Source organism: Amphibalanus amphitrite, unplaced genomic scaffold, assembly GCF_019059575.1.
Source record: "Amphibalanus amphitrite isolate SeventyFive unplaced genomic scaffold, NRLGWU_Aamphi_draft 002384F_arrow, whole genome shotgun sequence".
In the NCBI taxonomy this organism is placed as follows: domain Eukaryota; kingdom Metazoa; phylum Arthropoda; class Thecostraca; order Balanomorpha; family Balanidae; genus Amphibalanus; species Amphibalanus amphitrite.
This window is the reverse complement of record NW_024883839.1, coordinates 24,344-37,093: the sequence shown is the minus strand read 5'-3', so window position 1 is coordinate 37,093 and position 12,750 is coordinate 24,344. Positions and strand designations below refer to the sequence as shown.

Here is a 12,750-nt window from a genome sequence, read left to right as displayed (position 1 = left end):
ACAAAGGTTTCGGTTTGGTACAGGTATGGTGTCGCGTGGTATCAATGGATACAGCATGACATATTGGGAATAACTGAACAAACAAGTAAGTGATACGATTATATTTTGCTACCTAACCACAGCTCAATGCAAGTGTCATACCTATGTGAGAAGTCACATCAACGATTGTACCATAACTGTTGTGCTCATAACTATCCTCCTGTGTCTGGCAGATCCATGTCTTTGAATGCAATATGACGACATTTTTACTGTAGTAATCGTAGCGTGACTGAACACAGCATGCACATTTGAGGCACTTTATTTCTCAGCTCAATTAGATATGCATTCGGGCTTCTGTCTGTTAATTCAACATCATACATTCAGAGATAGTTAATTTGAATTCATATTCACACACAAGGCAAGCTATGTCCTACTTTATCATTGTACAGTGGCGGAATGAATCATTATGAGACTCTGCTATCTTTTCCAGTGTTACTTGAGCATTAGGCTTACAGCTACTGCTCGTCAGTTTAGTTTTGAAAACGGTGAATTACATAAAACACTGATCATAAAATGCTTACAAAATGCCAAGCCTATCCCTTGCTTGTCGTCACCTCAAGTAGCCTCTCCTGCCTGGATAAGTGTTAGGCCGAGAAGCGTTTTAATAAAATACAGTGACGGTAGTATTATCGGCCGGCAATTACCGGTGTTTCACCGGTGTTTTACTGTCACGCGCTGCAGTGCGCTGCAGCGCGCTGCTGTATTGGTGCGGCGTGTGAGACGAATTCGGCTCTGACCCTTCAGCGTTGTAAGCGTCCGAGTTTGTTGATGTTTTCATGGAAACCCAACGCGCCGCTGGTATGTCGTAGCTCCCAGCGCGCTTCAGCGCGCAAAGCGTCGGGACGGTGAAACAGGGCCCGGGTAGCACGGCCGACAATGAGTGCGGGGCCGGGAGAACGCGCCGGAATTTTCAATGGGGTTCAAAGTCCAGTCCATAAAATCCCTTTCATATTGACATTTTCAGCTGGCCGTAAAGCATCTTTTATCGGACTTTCTGCTGGCGAGCGGGGTCCGCCAGCATTTTGTAAATAGTTGCTGCACAACAACAACAACGCTTTAAACGAGACGCCCAACAGTTTTCATCGTGAAAATGGATCGGTACCGTTCAAGTTATACTGAGGTGAAATTTTCACTGATGATCAATGATCAAAACCCATAAGATCCTTTCCAAAGCAACATAATCAGCCGACCGTACAGCAGCTTTCACCGGCCTTTTCTCCCGGCGAGCGGGTCCGTTGTATTCAGCGGGCGACGGATCTGCCGCCTGGCACACACACTGTTCCGCCGCACAGCTGTGTGATGCGGTACAGTCTACCAGTGCAGTGTCTACCTAACGTCTCACGCACCATGCGGTGGCGTGCAAGGCGGGATCCAGTCTAACAGTTTTCATTCATGGGGAGCGCTGGCATTGCGCTTGGTGTATTTTGAAAAGATTGAATTTATTGAAGTTCTCAAGTTATCATTTATCTACATTTGAGAAATTACTTGACATAATTCCATTATGTCAAGTAATTGTTATTTATGTTATTTGATTACATAAATAACATTATTTAAAAAAAACGAGTGTGTAAGAGCTGACTAATGAAAACTGATCAAACTGAACGTGTGGGTCTCATTTTACGAATTTTACTAATTATTATAATACTTATATCAATAACGGAAAATAATGCCTGGGTATATTATCGCAAGTTATAACAGCATTACACATCTAGATACCTACTGGATTCATAATCGGACAGCAAGTCGGCAAGTCAGCAAGTCGGAACCATCAGTGCCGGACATCCGCCTCCCGTCGGACTCCCCCCCCCCCCCACCCCCTCCACCACCTGCGCGGTCCGTCGGTCGGCCGCACTGTTCCGCGTCTCTGACCGTGCGTCCGCGACCCGCCCCCCCCCCCCCTCCGTCCCCCCGTCGGTGCCGACACGGCGCCGGTCGTCGTCGGCCGCAGAGACGCGACGGCGGTGTCGGGGGGTGGCCGCGCACATCGGACGCTCCCGAGATCCGGTCAGCATCAGAGCTCGCCGCTCTGGGTCGTCTGACAGACTTTTGGTCAGGGTCGTTTGAGAGAGGACTTACCGCGAGGAGAGGACCGTTGGAGGACGATCTCTGAGAGGACTGGGCTCCTCTCAAGTGGCCGGAGAGAGGCGGTAGAGCAGTCGGCACTCAGCAGCCGACCGCTCCGGCGAGTGTTTGTCTTGGAAAGGTGAGTAGACCGCGGCGGGATCGGTCAGAACATTTCGGCTGTCAGCCTCAGCCGTCCGCCGGGCCGCCCAACCGTCTGTCTGTCTGTCTGTCTGTCTGTCTGTCTGTCTGTCTGTCTGTCTGTCTGTCTGTCTGTCTGTCTGTCTGTCTGTCTGTCTGTCTGTCGGCGTCTGTCTGTCTGTCGGCGTCTGTCTGTCTGTCGGCGTCTGTCTGTCTGTCTGCGTCTGTCTGTCTGTCTGTCTGTCTGTCTGTCTGTCTGTCTGTCTGTCTGTCTGTCTGTCTGTCTGTCTCTGTTGATCCGTCTGTCCGTCTATCTGTGAGTGAGGATACGTATGCATAAAATGGCGCGCGTGATCTCGCGGCCATAATTTTGGCTTATGGAGAGTGCCGCACTTATACAGCCTCACGTGTTCGACCGTGCTGAAAGACACAACTACACAGAACAGGCGGACACCACCCGGATTTTCTTTAAACTCGACGTCGTACGCCGCACCCATTGATAAGTAAAATAACCGTTTCTAATATCTCTCCGACTTCAATAACGCAGCGGCGTTGGGCTGCGATTTATCTGACATGTGATGGCGATCACGTTAGGCAGCGCAGAAACCCCACTGTCGTGATTTCTACTGGTCAAAGTTGCTTCTGTATCTGAAAAGAATAGCTGATGTGTAAATCGATTGCGCCCCGGCCTGACATTTACAACATAACGGGCACACTATGTCGTAGATCGCCCGGGCTCGAGCTTCGGAATCAATCGGCCCATAGCAACAAATCGCCGGCCGAGTTCATGCTGTCATCCTTCAACTGCCACTGCTCAGCAATCTAAAGAACAAATCGCAGCTGGAGAAATATTACAAGCGAAATGGAGATTGGATTCTTTTCTGAGTCGTTTGTCTTCGGTACTTTCTACCGAAATTGTTTTAAATCATGCTGGCTGGCCAATATCTACGCTCGTGATAAATATATATTGAATGTAGTGTCGAAACGCACCCTGTGCTTTATTTGCATCGATTGACAATTAAACGCTCAGGAAGTTGATCCTTGGCGCAATTTAGAAAATTCCATTCGAAACGTAGGACGTTATTGCTGTCTTGAAAGTAGACTAGAATTCGGGTCACTGGTACAGCAGCTCGCATTCTGCTCCAGTTGGAACGCCATCACGATTTTTGCTCTGAACGAAATGCAGCCGAGTGGCCGATTTCAGTTCACGGCCGCTTTGTTTCACCAGCGCCGCTGGGCCGCTTTAATCCTGCCTGCTGACAGGGCAAATACTGCCTCTCGCTGGCCCAAGAGATGGTTGCTAGGTCGTTGTGCAATACCAGTAGTTAGCCTGCAGAGGGCCAGGGAAATGCATTTCCCGTGTTACACACCGTTTGCGTGCCGTATTGCACATAAATTAGCACCTGGAAGTAATGCTGAGAACACTGGCAAACATGGATACCTTGGGACTATAAGAGCCTAGAGGCGAGTTAGCAGTAGCGTTTCCAAATAAGCGTAGTCAGCACATAAGGTAACTTTGTCCAAATTATTTATTAGATAAAGTGAGAGTTTGACTGTCAAATTATTCTTAGCATTGGTTAGTATAATTATAAGTAAATTATTATAGTAAAATTATTTGCGATTAATAAAGACTAAACGGGCCAATTATAATTTTCCTTCATCCTCGCAATATTTCATTCAAATGATGAAACAGTGATACCAGAATAGACCATAGAGGCAAACTAGTATCAAAAGCAATAAATGATACGTTCTTGAATGTATCCTTACGCACGTATTTGCCTGAAATGGCTAGTTGGCAGTTTTATCGTCGCAATATTAATGAAGCCGTAGCGGATAGAACCGTGACATTTCTTGTAATTCCATTAAAAATAGTTATACCAACTTCTTCGGGTGACCGCAAACGGTTATCGTTCACTGAGTAGTTAGAGTAGACCGAAGTCAACCTACCTAAGTCTGCCTTTGAGTGTTCCAATGTTGATACCGTCCGCGAAAGACTGACAAATGTGTGCTGAGATAATTGAGCCTGCGTCTTTCATTGGTGCAGAAAACTGTGCAACATTCCAGAAAATTATGATGATGCTCATCGAAATCATATCTTGATATCTACACTCATACGTTGTTTGCATGATAACTATGGGGAACTTCCTTTCTGCTTTGGCTAGGAACTTAGACTAACTCAGGCTCATTCACATTCTAATTCAAATCTTCGACCCCGTTTGGAGATACTTTCGCTAAGTCTTGGCGTCATCTTTCTTGGACGATGACCCATTTAATGAAGCCCTATAATCTCATTCGGCAGGATATAGCATCGAGCCGATTTGAATTGGAAATGGGTGAGATTTATACGCAAATGGCGCGGATGATGGCGAAGGCAGAAATCTCTTTCGAACTAAGACGTCCCTGATCTAACTAGGCAATGCATTCATCCATTGGGGAGATGTGCACATCAAAGGCCTCCCGGTATTTCCCATTCCCATTTGAATGATGTAGCGAATTCCTTCTACCGGAATCTCCGGGCTGAAAAGGAAGTGTGGGCGTAAATATGGATATCCCCTGACTGGCTTGTCACGCCTCGGGTGCCCGAAATAGTGGCTAGCTTGAACTGAGGCCGCTTCATGACGTTTTGGAAGAAATGCATTCTGGAGACATTCCTTTCAGGCACGTGAATAAGATGAAAGGTGTGAGACATCGCGATAAGATATTTCTGTTTGGGGTTTGAGTAATGTTGGAAGTGCTTTGGAGTAACAAAATGCTTTACCACACGACACCTCACATTGCAAACTGAAGACCAAGCAGTCAGCGACATGCGAACTGCATTAAAAGAATGCGCCTGGGCTTTGACACTACTCAACACCGATCAATCTTCTGTCTTTTCGTCACGCCGTTTCTGCTCGCCCAGTCCGGCAAATGCAGGTTCTCAGTCCTGGCGGCCCCTGTGAAAGAAACCCGCCTGTGAATTCTGCGAGCTGCTGAATGGAGTTATCGCACCAACGATCACTCCCATGCTAGCCTACCTGCACCGCCAGTCGGCCCGTTTCCCTTTCAGACTGGGCGTCCTTTCATACAGGCGCGGTTGGCGGCCGCTGTCGTTAGGGGGTTTCTGAGCAGCCCAAGGTAGTTCAGCAGTGGGCGGCTCTTTGAGTGCAGCTTTAAGCAGACCCACATGACGTGGTGAATTTAGCGCGGATAGGTGGAGCTTCTATCCACACAGCGTGCTTTGCTTACGCAAACAATGTCTGAATGAAAATTTGAGTCAGGTTTCCAAGGGGCGAAAGTTTGTGGCTGGGGTGATTTATATGAGCAGCTGGAGATTATATACGCTGCTGGGACTGAGGCGTCAATGCAGAAACATGAATGAGGACCTCTACAATTTATTTTGCCACAATACCTATGCACGAACATTACACTGCCTCCTTCAAAAAGAGACCTGCAGCCATGCTCTTAAACAAAAAGATGTTTGGACTCACATAGATGGCCATGTTTTCAAAGCCGTGCAACAATGAAACCGTGAGCCATAAACGATCAAATCGATAATATCAAGCGCCGGCCAAAACAGTTCGCTGCTACTGTTGTTTGAGCGCAGATCCACTCACCGACAAAGAATAATGCCGGAGGTGTGTGGCACGGGTTTACGACATAAGTCCTTTCATAGTGTCCCCCAATGCGCCACTCTATACGTTTCGCTTTGATAAACAGGCCTCTTATACGCGCTTTTCAGCAGTTAAACTTCCGCCGAAGACTTTCATTTCAGTCGTAAAGTCGTGTTATTCCGCGTTAGTTCTACCAATGCTTTTAATCCTGAGAATCAAAACAACTTTGCAACCGATATGCAATTAGGTAGTCGATGTAAGTTGAAACCTGTACTTCAGAGAAAACTTTGAGTAACGTTTTTCATCATCGTATTAACACAAAATATGTTAATCAAACGGTGTTGATCGTAAGGTGCTGAGACATTGCGCCTTGAAAAAGCTCAACGGCCCTGTCCCGTCATTTTGTAAACACCTGGGCAGTGGACACGACTACGAGAAGTGTCAATATCTAAGCACACATTTTGCTCGAAAAGAAAAGCACTAAGCAATCCACCGCGACAAATGCCCGCGAGTCTTGGCTGCAATTAGAGCAGTGCAATTTTGTCTGCAGTTCTACTGCATTCCCACGGAACTAAAACCATAACCATCTGTCGTCCATCCATGACTGTTGTGGAGGGAAGAGAGAGAGAGAGAGAGAGAGAGAGAGAGAGAGAGAGAGAGAGAGAGAGAGAGAGAGAGAGAGAGAGAGAGAGAGGAGAGGGAGAGAGAGAGAGAGAGAGAGAGAGAGAGAGAAAGAGAGATAGAAAGTGAAAAAGAGCTAGAAAAGAGATAGAAAGATATAGTGAAAGTAGCTTGACAGTAGCTTGGATAATGAAGCTTCCTTTGTCGGATTACGTAACAAAGATGAATCAAATACAATAAAAAAAAAACATTGCGACAAAGTAGATCCAAAATGAGAGAGTCCGCGGATGACAACAGTGGCGGCGTTTTCCCTTCAGAGGCAGACGCCTGCCATCTGTTGAATAAGCGCGGGGTGAATTTCGAGCCCGCTGTCGGGATGCGCCCATTTATCTCCAAAACTAGCCGGAGAAGCGGCGGACCTAATGAGAGAGCTGAGGCCAGCGGACCAGCAGCGTCCATCAAAGTCTGCCCTGATGACTTTAGAAACGTCGTAACGTACGTTCGGACCGTGTTGACGTCGCCAAGTTTCGCAGTGTCTCGTTGCGCTGTCTGGTAGTGTCGTGTTGTGCTGTCTCGCTGTGTCATGTCATTTCTTGTACAGTTGGGGTTTCCTTCTCCCTCGAAAATAGCCCTCCCTCTCGCGTTGTCTCACGCATTGTCTCACGTTGTCTCGCGTTGTCTTACGCATTGTCTCACGTTGTCTCGCGTTGTCTCACGCATTGTTTCGCGTTGTCTCGCGTTGTCTCACGCATTGTCTCGCGTTGTCTCACGCATTGTCTCGCGTTGTCTCGCGTTGTCTCACGCGCTGTCTCGCGTTGTCCCGTGCCGCTATCTCGTCGTTTCCCGAGGAGATGTTGGCAGAAGCTCTACCGGAAGCCAGCTAGACAGATCACGAGTGAGGGCGCAGGTCAGCGCGGCAGCCAGAGGCCGAGGAGTGGGCGGGGCAGACGCGCGTCACTCCCGCCCGCTCTGCGCCGCTGCTCGCCCCAAACGCGCCACCTCAGCGACTCGGCTGAGCTGACATAGCCGAGCGACGCTCCGGGCCAGTAATTACCTGATTGACGTCTCATTTGCCGCGGTCAAACTTCCGCGAGCGAGCCGCGTGACATTTTAATTGCCGAGTCGTCCTCCGATGTGAGGTGCTCTTCAACTGGGAGACTCTCAGAGGAGTTGGCCCCATTCTGAGAGTCAGTCAGTCGTCCACAATAGCTGTCCAATTAATGCAGATCACTCAAATGATGCCGAAGCCATTGTTTTGCTGCTGCGCTCTGGTTGAGTGAACTCTGAGTGAATGAATAATGGCGAAGCTGATTGAGCTCTTTGTTGAGTAAATATTTGCCTCTCCAATGGATTGAGGCTTCCAAAACAAGACCCGAGACTATTTCGTGTTTTTATTGCGAAATTTAAGGAGGCCTGATACCGGGTCTAAACGGACGTCTCTGGATTTCCTCTGAGCAGGTTGCTGTCAAATTTTTGATTAGATGAAGCGGCGGGGTGGTCAAAGCAGTTTGTAACTATGGCAAACATTTCTGTCTGAACTTGGAACTGACGTTTTTGAAGAGTCTGGCTACAAATATTGGTCTTTGAGTCGTATTTGCCACAAACGTAATTGCTGTTTTTTCATGTTCTACATTTTCAGCCAATATTAGGTGCAAGATCAACCTCGCTTGTTTTTAATCTCCCGCACTGTAAACAATGCGATTAAAGTTGTTAGGAGCTGCCTGTTAAAAAGACTGTCAGCCTTCTAGTTACTTCCAAGGAGCGATTACATGTTGGAAGCCTTCTGTCGTCTCAAAATTAGTTAATTAAATGACGCTTTTTAGGAACTGCTTCTCAGCGATAAACGTTGCAAGTCTAGTCACAAGATTAGATATTATGAAAACGTGAATTGATGCAGCAACAGCAAGTGGTTATTATCCCAATGGACTTCGATGCGTCTGACTTCGATTTGAATTGGCGCATCTCATAGCGGTTGACGTAGTATCATTCAATGAAATAGCATTGCTTGATGCATAGAAATGTATAGTTGTTACAGGCAAAGTGAAAACTCGGGCATTTTGCAAAATGCCTAGGCAATTTGCAAAATGCCTGACCGGCTAGGCATTTTGCAAAATGCCCAGTCAATTTGCAAAATGCCTGACCGCCAGGCATTTTGCGAAATGCCTAGGCAGTTTGCAAACTGCCTGACCAACCAGGCATTTTGCAAACTGCCTAGGCAGTTTACAAAATGCCTGGCGGGTCAGGCCTTTTGCAAAATGCCTGAGTTGTGATTGATTTATTTTACCGTTTTTGTTTACCACAGGCGTTGACCATGTCGCATCCCATGTGCATGAGCCCCAAACACATTCAATATTTACGAATATACCCACGTCTTGCGCCACTTCCGTCGAGATGGAACCACTACTGAATGGTGTAGATTGAGCCAACGTCTCCCTATAATTTTCGTATACGGAGTTGTAGCCGTTCGTGTGTAGGAATGCTGCGATGGGGCACGGAGCATGGCACAGAGAAACATGGGCGCGGAAAAACGCGGCGACCGGCCGAATATTGACCCGACATTCTTCGCTTCCCGTGCTTATTTACATCACGGCAAGAGAGGGCCGCAGCGACACGGGGTTGCCAGCGATCGATAGAACAGAGACAAGCGTATCCGATAAACATTTTTGTTAATCACGTGTCACGTGGAAAGAAATAGTCTATATCTTGAGAAATCAGCCATTTTTGGTACATTTCAGGAAAAACAGCATTTAAAAACAATGGCAATGCATTGGAATGAGATGAGATACATTCCATAGACAACAAGAACATGTGGCTTTTCCGCTTTTACAGAAAAGCAAGTTTTTGGTCATCCACGACCCACGTGCACACCTTTGTAATAAAAAGACGCTTAGAAATTACCAAGTTGACATGCAACGGGCATGTTCATCTTTACACAGTCACAATGCATTGATAATGTAGACGTGTGGCTCGCCAACCAAGCTACCATACATCGAAATAACATTCTTTTCTGATCAATATCCACACAAAGTATTTCCAGAGTCATCAAGGCTCTTAGAAACATAACCGTGTTTAACGCGTGTTTACCGATAAAACCGCGCCGGGCGCCCGGTAGCCGGCGCGTCGGCCGGGCCGCTCGCGCCGCCTGGGGCTCAGTGACCTTGAACTCGGCAGCGCTACCCGGAGAATGTCTCACTGTGTGTCCTCCCACTTGGTGCGTATCGCTTGTAATTAACCCCTATTGGCGGCACTTAGGTACAATGATGCTTACGCATCGTCGCTGGTGTGAGTTCGATGTCAGGCATTTTGCAAACTGCCTGAGAAAATAATTTCAGGCAGTTTGCAAAATGCCTGGTGGGCCAGGCAGTTTGCAAACTGCCTAGGTATTTTGCAAAATGCCTGGCCGGTCAGGCATTTTGTAAATTGCCTGGGCATTTTGCAAAATGCCTAGCCAGTCAGGCATTTTGCAAATTGCCAAGGCATTTTGCAAAATGCCCGAGTTTTCACTTTGCCTGTAACATAGTCATGCGTCCCTTCTGGTCAGGCCTACCAGCCAGTTCCGCGGCCATGAATGAAAACCATTCTTCGACTGAGCAGGGAGAAGGGAGAAGGGAAGTAAATGACAGCCTCTGTCACCTGCTGCCACCTGAGGACCCCTGCTGGTGACATGTTACGCTCACTGACGCACGATAAAGGCCCGTGTTCTAACGGTCTGACGGACAGGGCCATTAGGCTCGTGCCGGGGCACCATTAGTTCGCGGTCTTACAGGGTGTGGGGCGAGTCTGGTCATTAGTGCCTGTTTGTAATGATGGCCAGGGCGCAAAACAATGCTCTCTGGCCATAGCGGCGATAACGCGCGAGGCTGCGTCACTCGGGGCGTGCCAAATGGTCGGTCACAGCAGCCCTGTGGGAGGGGCGGGTCACAGGAGACCTTCAGCGGGTCACAGCAGACCTGTGGGAGGCGGGTGTCACAGGAGACCTTCAGCGGGGGGTCACAGCAGACCTTCAGCGGGGGGTCACAGCAGACCTTCAGCGGGTCACAGCGGGCCTGTGGGAGGCGCGGGTCACAGTGGACCTTCTGTGAGAAGTGCAGGTCACAGAAGACCTTTTGTGGGAGGCGCAGGTCACAGAAGACCTTCTGAAGGGAGGGGCGAGTCACAACAGACCCTAGACGGGTCACAGTAGACCTGTTGAGGCGCAGATCATGCAGACATTTCATGAGAGGTGCAGGTCACAACAAACTTTGGGCGGGAGGCGCGGGTAACAGCAGACCTTCGGGAGGAGGCGCGATTCTAGACAAAAAGACTCTGAATACGTTGTCTCGGAGGTTGTATTTATCCTGTTTGTCACACTGTCTATGCTGTCTCTGACGCCGTCTATATCCTGTATATAACGTGTCTACTCTTTACTGTTTACCGCGCCTCGTGTCTTTTGTTGCGGACGCTGTCTACCTTCAGACGATATCAACGTCTGAGCCCTTTCCCTGTCTATGTAACCCTCTCGGAGCTGTCTATGACTCCGCGCCCTAACGTCGCCGTCTATTCCCACTCTATATCACCGTTTATGCCTCAATCTCTGCCTCGTCTATCCTCATATTCCGACGGATCCGGGGCTGTTTGGGTAACAGCTCAGCTGGCAGCCAGTGCTGTTGACGCCAATTTGACGTCATAACCTGAACCGGGCGCCGGTTAAAACTAATTCACATCCCGGACATAGGGGCTGCACAGTAATACTGGACGCTGCGGCATGACGGCAGGATTATATATAGGGGAGTGTCGGCCGGGCGCTGCTGTGCTGGTATATTTAGCCAGCGGCCGGCAGGGGCACATCGGGGAAACGTATGGCACCGCCGTGAAACCAGTATTAAATGGGTAATGCCAGTTCAAAATAGAACGTTTGATTATTTATTTACATATCATCTGATCAGACAGCACTAACTACCGTTCAAAAAAGAAATAAACAAATGAATTAAAATATACGGCTCACTTTTATCAATAAGGATCATTAAAACATCACGAATTTATTATTTGCCCGAGCAAAAACATTGACAAACAGGCAACAACAACCAACCTCTCCCCAGTGAATTAACAGTTTGCTGCCAACTTTTCGCCATCTGAGTTTCCTTCTATTAGATAATCTGCCTTGCATCCCGAGACCGAAGAAACATTCGGTCTTTTCTAACCTTTAGCCAGCAGTCAGTCTTCTCTCAATGGTCTGAGCCTTTTTTCGGCCAACGGTCGCCGTTTTCCAGGCCAAGCCTCGACGAGCAGACATTGGGTTCGGTTATCTGAGCTGCAGAGACCGGTTTCGGATGCGATTCCAATTGGATGGCGCATTGGAGAACATCCCGTTTAGCTGCCGCTCTGTTGGGAACAATAGCCGAGAATGAGTGTACGATCTGGGAAGCTTTAGAAACGACCGAACGCGCCACGAAAAGGTTTAAATAGTCCTTTTAAATAGTTAAAGACAGTTACGTTGCATGTTGAAGACTCCACTTCCAGTGAAAAGTAATTATTTAGCAGTCATTAAATGAGAAGCTATATGCGTTACCGACGCAAGAGAATGCGGTTTCTCGATCATTTAGTTATCAGAAAGCTCTTTTAACGAAATGAACACGACGAACGCCGGATAGTCTCAGGATGTCACTGTAGTCTCAGCCTATCAAAAGACGCGGATGTTGCAAACAAAATGACGTTCTTTCGGAGCCCAATTCAACCAATTCAGCGGAGGTAATTCGATTTGCCCCGTCATCACCCCAACCTTCTTACGCGCTCGCTTTTTTGGCCCCGCGAGACTTGCTAAAGCTCATCAGCCTCCACCACAAAACTCCTTACACGAAAATGATGGCCCAGCAGCCAGAGCTGCTGAGCGGGGAGAAAATATGGTCTCGGCTTTGGGCGGCGCATGTTCTCTGGGGCTGTGTCAGCATCGCAAGCAAACATCACAGCAGGGTGTCCGCTCTGAGGTGACTGTTTATCGCGGCAGCCGTAAACGGAGGAGATCCGTGAGAGAAGGCACGCTCGTCGAAAAGCCTCCCGGACGTCCAAATTCAGTAGTTTCTCCACGAATGGCTTCTCGGCAAGCCGTCGTTGAGTGAAACGATGGCCTCATTTGGCGCTGATATTCCGGTAATGGGCAATGTTACCATCCCATTAGTTCATGATGCTGGATAATCATGCCATATGGATCGTTTCTAACTGAAATAGCTGAAACTCCAAGGCGCCAGTAAGTATTCCTGTTTTCAGAAATAGTTGGTCCTTGGCTGAACTAAGTATTGGTAATAGACATTCTCAAGCGAGA

The 12,750-nt window shown here is 48.1% G+C and overlaps 1 protein-coding gene across 1 annotated transcript in view; it reads left to right on the top strand.

Annotated features, from left to right (window-relative positions):
• Positions 1-1,976: 1,976 nt before the first annotated feature.
• LOC122376898 (somatostatin receptor type 2-like) overlaps positions 1,977-12,750 on the top strand; it is a 32,853-nt gene continuing 22,079 nt past the window's right edge. Inside the window, exon 1 of the mRNA XM_043356886.1 lies at positions 1,977-2,242. The gene's annotated coding sequence lies outside the window, so the exon portion shown is untranslated. The remainder of the gene's footprint in view (positions 2,243-12,750) is intronic.